At 36.4% G+C, this 16,609-nt stretch overlaps 1 long non-coding RNA gene across 1 annotated transcript in view; it reads right to left on the bottom strand.

Moving 5' to 3' along the window:
* Positions 1–895, bottom strand: part of LOC146589912 (uncharacterized) — an 80,498-nt gene extending 79,603 nt beyond the window's left edge. Inside the window, exon 1 of the long non-coding RNA XR_014897091.1 lies at positions 688–895. This is a non-coding gene — a long non-coding RNA (uncharacterized LOC146589912). The remainder of the gene's footprint in view (positions 1–687) is intronic.
* Positions 896–16,609: the final 15,714 nt, after the last annotated feature.

Raw genomic sequence — 16,609 nt, 5'->3', positions numbered from 1 at the left:
TTTGACTATCACTGTCACCTGTATATTTTCCATCTAATACRGTAATTTTTTTCTTTCTTTCTTTTTTTATTTCTACTGCAGCTTCAGGCCTGATTCATTCTCTCAGCTCCTCTAATGTAAGTCTGAAACAATTCCATTAAAGTTAATAGAGCTGCGTCTAGTGTGTTCCAGAATGGGATCAGATCTGGGACCTCACTGCTGAGTCTGTACACACCAAAGAGTGCCGACTATCCTTCCTTGCTAATAAAAATGTTTATTTAAAGTAAACGGATTAGGCACATAGAGCAAAAAGCCAAACTAAACAGGAACTATTGATAAGCGTGGTAGCTCTCAAGCTTTTTAGATCAAGCCCTTCCCTCTCCACTTACTCCTTTTCTGTAAAGAATGTGAAATGCTCTAGCAGGACTTCTGTCCCCTATAGTCTCCTTCCCTCTTTCAACCTTTCGGCCAGTGTCTAAGGAAAGATACCTCTTTTCAGCCTATACAGAGAAACTAAATATCTCCACAGACACGATAAAGATAATGTTTTCCCCATTAGCAGGTACATACACTCACTTGCCAAGGAAAGACTGAGTGCACAGAAGACTGCACAGCTTCATGAGTTACAAGTCAATGTTAGGCAGCCTCCTTAACCACGGGGTGCTTCTGTCCTGAGCTCTCAGGCTGAGAGACTGATACATTACTCACCAGGATACTCAAGCATTAGGAAAAGGTTTTTCCACCATTATTCATCCAACCAAAGAGACTGGACCATTGTTCAAATACGTAGCCCAAATCCTGGTCTTTCCTCAGCATTCACAGGATAAATAGAAAAATATATATAATTGCAAAATTTCCTGATTCTAAAAGGATTTCAACGGTTGATCCACCAGTGTCCTGGATATGCATAACCTTCCTGCTCCAGCTGTGCTGGCTGAAGACGTTATTGTTGCTAGCGYAATGTCAGCTGCTCAGCATCACCAGAGATCACCACGCCTGCAGATCTGCCAATCAACCATCAAGTGTGATGACTCCCTGCTCTACTTCAGCTCAAATAAGCCAACTGGCAAAGGCAGTCTATTGAAACAGCTTCAACACTTCTGGCTTATTTTGACTGGAAAAAGCTATGGAACACTTACAAGAACAATTTTGTTAGAAAAGCAGAGGAAGTAGCAGGGTCCTGACTAGCAGCTTAAGGTGGTCTGATAGTGTCAAGTTCACAGATGCATCTAGAAAAAGACACAGATTAGGACATGCCATCAGGAGATATGGTACTTGTGCAAATATTGTGTTCATCTGGGAAAAAAAAAAGTGCTTTCTTACAAAAAAGAACAGCTCCAGCATTTATTAGGCTTGTACTTACTGATGAAAAAAAAAATGTTTAGTTTTTATTGTTATACTGATGTTGCAGATAGTAGATGCTCTAGTAGATGCTTTCTTATGCTTTTTTCTGAACTCAGAATACAGACAAAAGAGTCAGCTTTTCCCCTTTGTCAGAAAGACTGAAGAGGAAATCTGTTCAAAAAAAACAAATAAAAACGAAGTCATTTGGTCATCTCAGATCTGTTCAAAACATCAAGAAAAATAAGCCTTTGCCAGTCAAAAAGAAGAATTTCAATGTTTTGATTAAGGAGTAAACTTTCTCAAGTTTGAGTAAAAAAGTCTCTACAAGTTATTTGCTGTACAGAAGCCCCTGTCAGATGTTTTTCAAAGAGTTTAATTTACGGATTATCACTGATTTAAACTGATTAGGTAACAGAGTTAATAGTGAGAATCTGCTCCCTATTTGCCCTGAAAATAAAGAATGTTCAACCTTTAAAACTGTTTCCATCTTGAATAATCAAACATTCAGTTTGTCTTCATGGATCACTTTAAATTCTATAGCATGTTCATGGACCACTTTAAAAACAGCAGTACAAATTATGTATCTACACGTGTCAATTCAATATAATCTCTGTGCTTACTTAACCTGATCTGGTTAATAGTATTGCAGTTAAATGACTGTTAACCCATCACTGTTGGGCACCACTGTAAAGGTTATCTGTGTGCTCTGCAGGACAATTTCTACATCTAACATTGCCAAATACAGAAGCACAATGTGAATTTCTGGCAATTATGACTTCATTTGTGTGAAAATGTATTTATACTTTATCTTGCACGTAATATTATACACAATGATCTAGAAATATAGCCATGTGTTACTCTGTCTTACCGTACCTTCCAAATAACAGTACATTTTTTACAAAAAAAATAAAAGTTATCATTGCTCTTTGAAAGTTACGTTTTCCCCCTAGCTATACATTTCCATGAAGAAAACCAGCAATGGGTTAGATTCAGGGGATGTGAAATTTCAACTACTCCTAGACATTGGATAATGAGTTAAAATACACTTGACTTTCAGGAAATACTGMGATGTGTTAATGGAATGCCCTTCGAAGATCATGGGAATGACTTTGCTCCATCCCTTTGAAGACATGGCATATCTTTTTTTTATCAGTAGATTGTAAGAATGCCTATGAGKCAAAATCGTGTCATCGTCTGAGTTGCTCTGTTCCTGCTTAAACCTCATTAATGAGTTTCCATGCGTGTGTGATCATACAAACAGAAGTTAGCAGTAAGTTTTGGCCTCGTCTTTAGGCCAGCCGATGGATGAAAAATGGGGCTGTAAAAGGAGTGTATTGGTTAGAGAACTGGGAGAAAAGATCATTCCTCAGTCAGTTCCCACCCACCGGAGCACATTTTGCAAGCAACACTGAGCAGAAGTCTGCGGGGATAGGGAGGAGCGACTCCCAGCTGAGAYGAGCTGTGGGCTGGTGTTACAAGCYGAGCTYGTTGCTTGCGGCAGCATCACAAGATGCCCCAGCTCCCCTCGCTCCCATGCCATCCTTATCCCATCCACTTCCCCCTGCACATCTCTTGTGTGGTCCTGGCACTGCTCCTGCCCCACGGCAAGTGGTGCCAGGAGCGAAACCGGGGTTCTACTTTGGCAGAAAACCAGTGCCACCCACAAGTAAATAAATATTGTCCTTTCTATGACTGCAGGGTGGATGGACATCCAGGGCCTGCAGGGGAGGCTGCGGGAGCACCCTGCTCCACAGCAAGCTGGTGGGTTGGCCAGCCTGTGTCCTTGGATGGCACCCAGGGGCCTCAGAGAAAGGCCAGGGATTTACGACTCTAGATTGATTGATACTGATTTTTCTACTGCCACTATGGAGTAAATTCAGCTCTTGTCCCTTGTAAATCCTGCGACTTCCATCATAAAACCTTTTCAAGAACTCGGCTTGATCCTCTAGAAGAACTACRCTCATAAGTCTTGAGGCTTCAGAGCATTTAAACAGCCTTTATTTTAAGGGAGGCAGATCAGAGCATTGGCTTCTCTTGTTCTCCCCACCCCKATCTCAAGAGGTGTTTTTTCATTTCAAGAGTCTTTCAGTGTTTCAAATATACACATGTTCAATAGCAAATTACAGCAGCCTTAGCAAGTCCTTAAGGGCTGAGGAAAGGCAGTTCCCTTAATTCCTAAATGATGGCTGAGCTAGATTTTAATTAAAATTGCATGAACCTATCCAGAGTCAGTTCAAACTGAGTTCATGAAAATTTTCCAATCAGAACTGATCTGAATGTTTTTGCAGGTAGTGAAATTAAAACTAGATCTATATACAAGGTCATTGTGTTATCCTATTGTAAAATTTTGATGCAAAAGAAGAGAGAGCTTAGAGGGTTATTGGATTCCCAAACAAGAACAGAGTGACAAAATAATCAATGCAATTTTTGTTTGACAGAGATGGAAATCAACTTATGGCCAGAATATGTTTGAGTGAAAATGGTATTTTTTTTCTTTTTATCAATGTAGAAATACAKAATTCCCTCTTGATAAAAACTTTGTGCTTTTGACAATTCAATAGGAACTCAAGTCTTCTGTGTAGAAACAGTTATTATAAACTGTTGAAAAAGAATGCAGGCTGAGCACTAACTCAGAGTGCTCTAGAAAATTTCTATGCGACAGAATTTCAGGATTTTTGAGGATGAATCAACAAAAGTATTTGAAGTAGGAAGAGTATGATGAAGGTCATACTGAGATCACCACCTGAAACAGTCTGAATGACGTTGTAATATTTTTTTCTCACTCAGCTGTAGATTTTTTGGGTTTTCTTTCTTCTTCAYGTGAAAGAAGCTAGATTTACAGCCAAGCCCAATTTTAAAGAGCCTGTGAAATGCTGCAGCATTAAAATTCATAGCATGCTGATGTGGAAAGGGAGTATGACAGATCTCATWCTGGAGAAGAAAAACAAAAATTGACAAAAAAAAAAGAACTTTGTGAAATTCCATTAAAAGATTGAGCAACGCCAGAGAAATTCAGATGTGAGATCAGAAATTTGGTGTGGTTGCTGAGAGTTGGATGCAGCAAGCTTCAGAGCTCAGTGTTCTGGATACTGCAAATCTCACCCTTTTATCTCCATCCTTTCCCCACAAAACACAGAAGGATTGGCCCTCTAGCCCAGGACTGTGGCTTTTTCTATTGAAAAGTTGATTATTAAAGTACCCTAGTCTCTATTCCCCGCCATTTTCCCTCTTTCCTCCTAAACAGTCCCAGGAAATGTGTTTTTCTGAGCCATTTTTGCATAATTGTACAGAGGAAGAAAATGTCAAGAAGCTGAATTTGGGCACAACCTTAATATTTTCTTARCTTTTACAGAGCTGTTGATTCCATTTGGACTTGTAGCCTTATGCCCTCTAAGAGACCTCTCAGTTTGACTTTAGTCTCAGATTACTTCATACCTTTGTTTCATATTGACTTTCCAGTATGGTTGCATACTAAGTGGTAGGAGACTATACGGCTCCCTTCTGAACACATTGTTCGATGACGAGTATACATGGTCACAAATATTTATTTATGGAAAACCAGTAACTGTGAGAACYTAGTTGTCTGGGGAAACCTTCTATAGCTTCATTATTTTATTTTTATTCGACCAATTATTTTGGCAAATACTTAAAAAACATGTAAATAATGACCAGCACATGCAACCAACTGATGAAGAAGAATTACATATTATAAGGCTTATGCTTTCCATAAAACTTTAAAATGCAAATGCACTGCATTTTGAACCACAAAGAGCAAAACATGGGACATGAATTCTACCATCATTGATATAACGTATTATTTCCAGAGACAWCAGATAAACAGTATAACACACAAACTGACACTTCATAATGAACATGTTAATTTAGTACCTCAGCTTTAAACAATCTTTTTTTATCCATAATTTTCCTCTGATATTTTGTAAAGAAATGATTCCCATCTTTCATCATAGAACGTATCTCTTATTTAGAGAAGATGCTGTGGGAACAATTGGAGCTATTAGGAAATAGAGAAGCCTTAGATCTTGAAGAGTAATTCCCAAATAAAGCTGTTTATTTCATGAAACTTATAAAATGTCCAGTTCTAGCTTGCCCTATTTAGAACCAGTCCTTCTAAGACACAGCTGTTGAGAAAAGTAAGAGGACCTAAAAGTACGTAACAGACTATTTGTTCATGCTGCAAAAATAAGGGGAAATCTTATAACAAAACAATCCAACAGAAACAATGCAAAGTTTTTCAGTGAACTCTTCAGCATAAATGATTTGCATGACCATGCATTGGCTTTTGTCTCAGGGATTTTTTTTTTAATAGACTATTGAATGTGTACAAAAATGATAGCTCAAGTACAGTTACATTTTTAGGGACAGGATTAGAAAAGCAACTACTCATCATGTTTCAGAAGAGAACTTAAAATCAATGATTTCAGGTAGGAGTTTTTTCGTTATGGTACTGTATAGCACCATCTCTTTCAGCAAATGATAGGAAAAAGTTGTACCTGCTTCTTGAGCAAAGCTTCACAGACTGGGGCCTGCATAGCAAGTAGAAAAAYCTAGCTAACATTGATGAAAACTGTGCAGACTTCACCTCATTTGAGGGCTGATTTTGGTAAGCAGCTATTTCACCAAGGACTTACTGCAGCAACAAAACGAACAACCACAGCCATACAGGTATGAATTAACTTCCTTTGATACTGAAGGAACCATGCCATTGCACAATACAGTTCAGCAGCAAAGAAAATATCCCATTTATTGTTGCTGGTGCTATTTACATAGATCTTTGCAATAATACATTGYAGTATTCAATTACGGCTTCAGTCATAATTGAAAATGATCACCTGCGAATGGAACAAATGAATGGAATGAACACASATTTTACTAGTAGCACAGTCAACAGTAAAAGCAGAAAACAGGTGTTTAACACTTTTCATTTAAACTGTACTGAATTTATCTGCCTCTGGAATATCAGGTCAGTAAATTTATTCACCTTCTTATTTACTGCAATACCAGTGGATTATAGTGTTGCTATCCTACCCCTCCCCAATCCTTCTTTCCCAAGGTGAAGACAGATCTGAAAATAACAAAAAAAWTTTACAGCTGCTGTAACTCAGGAAAATCTGCCATTGATAAAATTTTCCACTATKTTGCCCATTTGAGATCAATATTTGATTGTGAAGATATAATCTGTTCTCAAAACTAGCTTATCAGTTATAAGAATCCCGTTCCCTCTGTTAGGTTAGCAATATTGGACAGACTTCCCTTCAATATGCTAAGRTTTGAGTACATTCTCACGATTCCTTTTCCTTCATGAGTCATAGAAACCTGCTAGATAATCTTGAATCCTCTTCTCTTTCYGAGGATATCTGTTTTTCTCCTTTTTCTGTGAAGTTGTGCAACTCAATAATTGAATAATTAAGGTCTTTTCCAAGAAAGAATTTATTTGTTGTTGTCTTTTTGTCTAGGGTTGGTTTTACATCTCAGATTTTTTTTTCAAATGCCAATGGACAACATTTAGTGGATAGCTGTGGAGGGATTTCCTGTGAAGTCCTGCAATTGACCTCTTTCCTCACACTGTACTTCCAATGCAGCTCTTCTGTCCAGTTTCCAGATTGCAGTCTATCATTAACTATAGGAAGGCTCTAACTTATTAATCACTCTTGTAAGCGCAGGGATCTTGTTGGTTCCTACTGTCTTGCAGATAAGTCCTACAGAAATATAAATCTGCAAAGTCCAAAAGTAGAAGGGTTATTGCACTCCAGCTACTAGGTTGAGCTACTAGCTCAAAGACAACCTAGCCAGGCTCCAGAGTCCAAAATGAAACTTGTTGAACAGTACATTCTTCTCTTCCTTTTAACTTAGAAGACTGGCTAAACTGRATGTCAGTGAGGGTACATACATAGCTGACTTGAGGACAGATTTCTGAGAGCTTGTCTCCCTTTACAGAGTTAAGGGTCATCGAGAACATTATCCCTTGCTAAAGGTAAGTTGTTCTCTAATGAGCAACTCATGTAACAGCTTCAGTTCATTTTCCTCTCCCTGAGGAGAGGAGGACTGCATGCACAGCAGGATACACTTTGGAAGTGTTTCACACACYTCCAGCAAATACTGATTTTCACTAGCAGAAGATTTTCAAGTACATCTTTGTAGATTTCAAAGGCATACTAGATAGAAGAATTTCCATAATACAAGTTCTTCTCCTTGCTCATCACCTCTTTTCTTAACATGTATGACAGGACAGCTCTCAGACTGCAACCGTTTTAGCTGTGGCAACCTAAAAGAAGTAAATAAAATAAAATCTGTCATACATCAAGCTGCATGCCTTTGTGCCTGAAGTAGACAACTACTTTCTCTTATGAATAAACTCCAAATCTATTGCCAGGAGGCTTGCTGGCCAGGAAAGAGACAGCAGGCAATCCTTCCTGCACTGTTTCCTTAGTCTGCATACTCTTCAGAACATCTGCTAAGGAAGCAAAAATTGCCTTGTCCTTAATTTTTCTTGCTAGCAATTGTGATAGAGCATATGTTAGTGTTATATCTGTCATTGTTATCACCTAGCTGAGACTAATTGCAATGGCATTTTGCTTTTTATTTTTATGTATTAAGGAGGGAGTTCATAGTCAGAAATGTTATGAATTTCTATTTTACAACCCAGTCCTTGTAAAAGCCATTCCATGTGAGCAATTATATGTCTAATAAACATGATCTGTAAGACTGAGAATACTCTCCAAATAAACAGTCCATTCTGCACTTAAGTATTTGGTTTTCTCTAATTTAGCCTCCAAAAGATGGCAAACTGTACCGGCTGAGTTCAGCAAATCAAAAACAAAAAAAAATGTTTGTGTCATTGTAGGTTGTTCTAACTTATTTTGAGCTTAGMATCCTGGTTTTACCACACTGCCCTGACTGCAGGTCTTCAGTGGCGTCAGTCACTAGTGCAACATCCTGGATRTTGTAGACATTGGTCCTCTCTCCCTGTTATGTGGCATACAGACATCTTCATCACTCACTGAGTGACAAGGCTAGAGAAAAGCAGAGAAAGGAAAAGATTGAATGCTGTTATCTAGTTCACACTAGCACAATACTCCATTTACTAGTTCTTACTCTTCATGGTGATAACTACTTTGATTGAGTTCACTCTTTACCTGGAGGATGTACGATACTGTAAGTCAGTTGAGCTGATGAGGTCCCTTTACATAGTCAATGAAAGCGATGTCAATTTGAGCCCCCTAATCCATGATGGTCTTCAGTGAGTACCTGTTCTATACAGGATTTGTAGGACCTGAAGTAAGTTTCTTTCTAAGCCCACTATTCATTTCCTTTTTAACCTTTTCTACATGTCAAACTTTTCTTCCTACAGCAGAACCGTGTTTCAGTCMATGAGTCCTTCCCTCCTGCTATCTTGATGTGGTTCCGTATTTTCCCTCTTCAAGGATGGAAGATGCATTTTCTTTTCACCAGAGATATCATTGGTGAACTCTCTTAATTTCATCAAGGTGATGGTGGAAGCAAGTGCACTTAGCACTTCTAATATGAATTGCTGCTTATTGTTTTGTTATTCTTCTGACTCTTGACATAGCATCTGTGATATTGCTATTGGACTAGCTCTAACATATAYGTGTTTATTTTCTCAAGTGATCTGTTTTAACGGGGATGTGTCCCCTTGGAGTTTTCATTCCTTTTTCTTTTCCTTGCTCATCTATTCTACTGTTTCAACTGTGAGCRTAGTTTCATGTTTGTTTTTGACTAACTCTTTTAGGCTTCAGAATTGCCAAATACAGTTTCAATCATGAGGTAAATATCTCTTTGGTTTTCTAATTTAGTGGAAACTTCAGTTTCAGCCACTAGGTTTTCAGCATATCTCCACCTGTTGTCATATTTCTCATCCCTGTTTTGCTTGCTTGCTTTCTTATACTCCTCCATGGCTTTCCTCATACTCCTAGGGACTTAGTATTCTGGACTTTTCATTTCAGTCCTTTTCTTCCATCAGTGAAGCACCAAATCTTTTGGCTTTTCAGTTTGTGCTCTTCCTGTGCTGATACCTCCTGACTGCAATTCCTGTAGCTTAAATCTTATTGCCTATTGTAGCTTAAATCATATTGCCTATGAGTGCTACCTATTTTCTTTCAGTTATAGTCCAGTCTCACTTTTTGCTTGCTGCTCTTAAGATTCAGTTAGAATTTCTTGCTTTTTCGCTTTCAGTTTTGCCCTGTTGATTTTCTTTGCTGCTCTCTGTTCAGTGCTGCTCTTTCTCAGTTGTGTTTCCAGTTTGGCAAAAACTGTGGTTGCTGCTTGGAATACCTTTACATCTTGGAAAGATGACCCAAGCTCTGACATGTTGCAGATGTAGCTGATTCRATTTTCTGTACTACTATCTGGCCASTTCCATGGCTTTGTGTATGATTTTGTAATGGAAGAGAGTACTCAAAGAACAGGGGTAATCAGCATCCAGCATCGGGGATGAGGCTTCCCAGTCCTCGTTCTTTCTGTTTAGCAGCTGGGACATCCAGCTTTAACAATGAGATCCCGTATAACAAAAGCCAACTAATGTTTTAGTATTTATCAAACACATTTTGGAGACAACAATAGACCTTATCTTTGTCTTGGTCTCTATGTTCCTTTCCATCTTTAGAGTCTAATGTCTAGCTGGCATATACTAATTGGTATGTTTCTAATTAGTGAGYGTCTTTGCCGTCCTGATAAACAGCACTGTCTCTGAGCATTCATTCTCTGTGATGGATGTTTCTTCTCTTGTTCGATACTCTTCATATTTTATTCTCTCAAAGTACTCCTGTTGGCTGCCTGTGTTCCCAGTCCATTCCTAACCTCTACTMGGTGCTTAATGCTTATTATTGCTGCCACACTTGATGTGTTTGCTTCTTGCTAATTCCACACTGCTGAAGAGGCTGACACCCAGAGATCCTTTTTCAGCATGGAATTTTAAAGAGTTAATGGGGTTTTCTGCAGATCATTCAGTGCTACCAGAATGGTAGTTTAATTCCTTCTTTGTAAAAAGTAGATTTTTTTTTCTCAGTGTTTTAAAGGACTTCGGTCTAAAACCTATATCCATATGCAGCAAGCAGAGCTTATAATGGCATCACAAGCCACATTATTTCAGTTTTCAGAAAAATAATTTTAACCTTTGGCCAAATGTTTGAAATTTGACCTTAAGGGAGGAAAGAAGGAAAACTTGACAATTTGTATTAGAATACAATTTTAGGAGGGGAATCTCTCTCTCTCTCTTTTTTTCCCCTAGCATTTAGTCTGCTACTGACTTGATTGTCAACTATTTCCCTGAGAAACAACTAGAAACAGGAAATTGTATCTTTCTGGAGCATAAAATCTTTTTTTTTTTTTTTTTTTTTTTTTTTTTTTTTTTTTTTTTTTTTTTTCCTGGTATTTTAGGACACTACTATTTGAACCTAGTCCTTTTACCCAGCAATATGTAAAGCTACATTATACTGAAATTAAAAGAGGTACCTAGATGCTCTGTTATTGCAGTTACTGTTAATGCAGTTACTACTGGCATTCATCTTCCCTCAAATTCTGCTTGTCTAATATGTTTTTCAATCAGTGCCAATACTGACATTTAAGTAGATTCTGCAGCATTATCCTCTATGCTCATTACTGCATATTTTATTTCCTGTGAGTTGTTAAATGAATGCTCAGTATCTATGAATGAGCCTTGGTGTATAAATATATTGCTGCTTTTTTTCCCTCTTTTTTCAGTGGGTGAGGATAAAGATTGAAATGTTTAATCAACCAAGAATAGTGTATGGAGGGAGAAAAATCTTTACACTTTCCAGTGTAAAGATTTTCGTTTGTATTCAGACTTTAAGATGACAGTCAAAAGTGGAAAAAGTCAAAGTCACACCACAATCATATGGTAAAACAATCAGTATCTCTCTTTCTGAGATCATTGGCCCTCTGCTGTTTCTAGTACATATGAATTACTTTGACAGAGAGATTGTGGCTAACAATAAATTTGATGATGACACTCAATTGGACATACTAAGAAGCACAGATCAAGTAAAAAATGAATGTTATGCAACTGGGATTATTATACTAGAAACGAAATCTTTAAGGCCCTCAAATATGTTATTATTCATATTGCAGGTTTTATTCTCCCCTGTAAAAAGAGACACCAAYTGAGTTAAGCTGTAGGTTGAAAGTTCTAAAGAGAATCATGAAGGTTTTTTTTCCACAGTTTCAGGCTTTAAATTTAAGCCTGGACATTGAAGATGGTGAGTTGGGACCAAGGCTTCTAGTTTGGAGCATTGTTATAAGCTCTGGGTAGTTACCTTGATTACATTTTAAATTGTCAAACTGTTAAAATCCAGTCTAAATTCAGCTAGAGAAAATACATTCAAACATTAAATTCTTTATTTGTAAACAACAAACAAACATTTAGAAAACAGCTTCTTGTTTTTACTAGCAAAARTGACCAGTGATGTAAGTTCTGCTACAAAATCCTTGGATCACAGAGGCAGACAAATTAAAAAAAAAAAAAAAAAAATCACAATAAAATGTAGAAGTCTTACTTTTCTTTTCAATGTCTTTTCATTAAAGCTCATTTTAGTCTTACAGAGGAACTGTATGGTCAGCTCATCACTATAATATAAGTACCATAGGGGTAAGAAGTTGAGCAACAAATAGTGCTTAATCATAGGCCTATTCTCACACTGCAAAATTAAGCATTCTTCCCAAAGTGCTTCTGCTTTTTGTAAATAATGCTTGAATCTTTAATAAAAAAAGACTTCATTTTAGTTTTCAATATTTACTACATTTGGCTACACATAAAATTCAACAGCAATGACATGATAATATTACTCCCAGTCTAAGCCAAAAGTGGTAAAGAAAGTCTGCTTTATGTTTACTGTTTATGTATGCATACTCTTTACAGTATAGCAATATTGCTATCTTGTTTACTGATCTATGAAAATGTTGAGCTCTAATTTTAAGATAACCCACTTCCTGTAATCTCTCTTTCTCTCTCTCTCTCCCTATATATATACACATATTGAATTAACCAGGAGGTGGGTGACTGCATATTTAAGTTATTATGACATCTAAGGTGGCTTAAATCTTCCTTCAAATATAAATTTGTGTTCCTAAAGATATTTTTCTAGAGCAATATTAAAAACCTTTCTCAGCTGGTTAAAATAACTCAAGAATAATTTCAGTAGAAAGATGGAGGAAGGAGTAGGAACAAAGAACAAATAGACCTTCACCCATTTTGCCAAAATTTACAGGCCATATTGTATATCGTTTTGTATATCACCTTACGCTATATGTATTTCAGTAGTACAGATTGMTGAATAAGGTATTCACTATGCATGAGTGAATGCATACTGAATTATTAAATTTGAATGCTGTGCTATGCAAGCTTACTGTTTGCGTTATCCCATAGATCTTTATAGATCTTTAATTTCACAGTTTTCAAATATAATTCACTGGAAAATGGTATCTTCTATCAATATTTACCACCTAWATAAAACATACCTTCTACTGGATTTTTGATAAATTATAATAAGGAAAAAAAGTCTCTAAAATCAAACGTTTTCTACTTTGATAGCTTTATGTTGTCTGGACTACATCTGAGGGTATGCTACAAAGTTCTATGAAATATATTTAATTATTTTAATTTATTTGAATAGGCTTTACATTGGGCACTTGTGAAACGTGGAATAGAGTATTTCAAGTCTGCCTAAAGTAGAATCGAAATAAATCTGCCGTCTATTCTTTGTGGAAAAAAAAAATCACAAGAAGCTTGATAAACATTCATCTTTGTTGGCTTATAATTCACTTTTTGAACATTCAGACTCTGAGTTCATCATTTTATAACAAGTCCCAGTCAAGATGCATTTCAAAGCGAAACAGCCAGTAGAGGTTGCTCCAAGCTATGACAAAACACAGAGAAAGATCAGTTTCCCTAAGTATTTAAAAAGCAGATGTGAGGTTCTAAGCAAATATATTAAGGTAAATGACTTTATTCAGAGATCAATTAGAAAAAAAAAAAAAAAAAAAAAAAAAAAAAAAAAAAAAAAGCAAATTGTTTTACAAATAGACATAAATATATATAAAACATAGAAACTAAAATCCCTCGTGCTGATGTTAATATTCCCTTATACTTCATGGATTTTGCAATTACTCAAGCTAGTTGTCCTTTTCTCACTGTTGGTAAAAGATCATCCAAATCACATTTCATAAGCAAAGTCATGGAAGAGATATTTTGGCAGCTTAAAAATGAGTTTTTCTGGCAGGAACTGGTATGTTTTTTGGCTTGTCAATTAGTAATGATTTTCCATGAATAGCAATAAACACTCCCCAYCGCTGTCTCAGACAGTGAAGACTATAAGAGCCTTTTCCATATAGGTTTTTTTTGCTTTATATTCTACAGATGTGTCATTAAATAAGTCTTAACAGTAGCTATAGACTTTGGCACTCATTCCTGCAGCCATATGATCTGTCATTTATTACATACTATTTTTCCACACATCTCTTGTCTGAATTTTTAAGTCTTTTTCAATGACAGCACACACGAATGGTAATTTATCATGTAGCCCTGCAGAGAAAAACTGGTTTCTGTGAGCAAGTATACGTTTTCTTTATTTAAAAACGTGAAAGCATCTAGTGAATTAATGGAGCGATTCCTGTCCCCTGAATTAAGTAGTATTTACCAGGTGGGAGAGTTAGGAAATTAATATGAAAACCTCAATAAAAATTCTATCATCAAATCAGATGAGATGACAAATATATGGCTACTTCTAAATAAATGGTAGAAGTCTAACTTTTAAGATGAGTGACTGGAAAAACTACATCTAAGTAACATAACAGGCATCTCAGAAACTTGGTGGAAAGAGAATAATTAATACAGCAGTGTATTACTAGCATGTAAATGACAAAGTAATGACAGGAAGAGGAAGAACAATACTATAGTTTAACATAGCTTAGAGTCATAAACTTTAAAAAAGTAAGTAGATGCTGTGCTTCTTATTGACAAGGATAAGTAGAGAAATAATAGGACATAACATGAGGCACATGACTGTGACGGCAACAGTGGAAGGGAAGCAGTGGCAGCAGAAAACATCTCGAATGCAAGATGGCTGAATGATGTGACAGGGCACAACATGAAGTTGTGAAACATCATTTCTAACTGTTTCAGAGACAATTAGTCAAAGAATGCGCATGACAGAAGAAATCGTGGAAGTAGGCATGAGCATCAGACAGGTCAACACTTGCAACCTATTGACAGGCCCTATACCAGTATATTGTAAATAGAGAGTTTCTCTGTAGTAGCAAACATAATGTATGCAAGTTAAAAGATAAACTTACCCTCACTCCACAAAAATCTTACAGTAACATAAATTTCAGAATGGAAATTAGCATAAAAATGTAGAATGTTGTTAAAAGAAAAYGCAAAGGGGCAGCTGAAAAGGTGAAACATTTGCAAGTAGCATGGAAATTGTTAGTTAGGCAAATGTATATTCCTGATGAAAAAAAAAAATACTGTAACAAAACCAAGAAATTCTGGCAAAGTTAAATTGTAGAGTAAAGGAAGCTATAAGTGGTAAAGAAAAGAAAAAAAAAAGAAAAAAAAAGAAAAAAAAACTTCAAAACTTTGAAGTTGTGTCCAGATAAAGAAAATGGAAAGAAAATAAACTTTGGCAAGTTAAATGTGAAACTACACTAAGGCAGGCCAAAAAAAAAGCTTTGAGGAACTATTTACTAGAGGTAACAAAAGTTGAATAATGTTACTTCTTAAACATATAAGAAAGAAAGGCCCTGCTACAGAGTATAGAAGATTGGTGAATGAGTTATTAAAAGAAAATTCACAAAAAATAAAGCCATTGGAGAAAAGTTAAGGTGTCTTTTTTACTCATTGYGAAGGAACTTAGAGATTCGCATACTGAAGTCTTTACAAGAAATGACTGAGAAATTATATCACATTGAAGTGTTAAAGGCTTTGGAAAAACTCAATTAAATAGACAATAATAATAAATCATCAGTACTGGAATTCAAGAAATAAGAAAAGTAAATAAGAATGTAAACATTCTACTTAAGCAAACTTTTGTACCAGAAAATGGAAACTGATACCTCTTTTACAAAGAGTTCCAAAGAACAATAGAGCAGTAAAACTGACTTCCATACCAAAAGAGCAAAAACAAATTAAAATAAGAAGTAGGTTATTAGYGAGATACATAAATATAAACTTGGAGAGGAAGAGTCAACATGCCTTGAGGAAGGAAGTTATGCTTCACAATCCATTAGAAARCTTTGAATAATTATCAAGCGTGGGAGTAATCAGTTTGATATAATGCACTTGGGATTGCAGAACAACTTTTGAAATGATCGTTCACAGGAAGTTCTTAAAACCTGAGTCAGACCATGTGGAGATGAGGATGAAAGACCTAAGTAAGCTGTTTTGGGATTATTTCAGATACATTCCCTAATGAATTAGGAGAGAGAAGAAAAGAGAGAAAAGATGAAAACTTTGTTTGGCCTAGTAATTAAGCATCAGCAAATATAAAAAGAGGTATCATGGCATTAAGAGTAGATCTGTTTCTGGATTTACAATTAATTGAAAGAAGGAYGCTGAAGGGTATGGAAAAACTGTTAATTTTCTCAGTGAAGGAGGTTTACATTAAACACAAGATACAGACCCAAGCTCCAATTCAAGAAACCCCTAAATAACAGCCTTCTTGAATACCACTGTTTTAAAGCTCATAATTTGTTTGCATATGGATTTAGAAGCATTTGTTAATCTCTATTTTCAGACTCAGAATACTGTGGTAGGTGGGAGGCTGGTTTCCCCAGTACAGCTATTCCTATGTTCTGCAGAGGGGATAGTGGAAGTACAGAAAATCCTAATCTCTAGTCACAAAATAAGCTTCACATGTGTGATCGCTGAAGATAAGTGATGCTCCCAGATGAAAGCAATTCTGCAGGCTTCTTGAAATTGCCTGTCCTTTAGAAGGTTGTGAGCGCAAACACAAACTCTACTGAACACAAGCTCTGCTGAGCTTCTTYGGATTAATGTTGATATTTGCAAATGTCATTTTACTTGTGCTACTGAAATGAGATATTACTGTAAACAAAATCCATGGATGCCTCATGTGGACAATGAATTATTAGTAATATMTACACATTATGTACACTTTAGTTTCACCGCTGTCTTTCTGAGATGAATGTAATAGTTCAAGTGTCTGAGAAGTCTGTGCAGACTGAAAATGTAGCTATACTGAAGAAACTTCTGCTTCTGACAAACCAAGCAAAC

Source organism: Rhea americana, unplaced genomic scaffold (genome assembly GCF_003343005.1).
Source record: "Rhea americana isolate MKP2758 unplaced genomic scaffold, rheAme1 scaffold_43, whole genome shotgun sequence".
NCBI classification, from domain to species: domain Eukaryota; kingdom Metazoa; phylum Chordata; class Aves; order Rheiformes; family Rheidae; genus Rhea; species Rhea americana.
The sequence above is the reverse complement of the archived record's forward strand: the minus strand, read 5'-3'. Positions and strand labels throughout refer to the sequence as shown.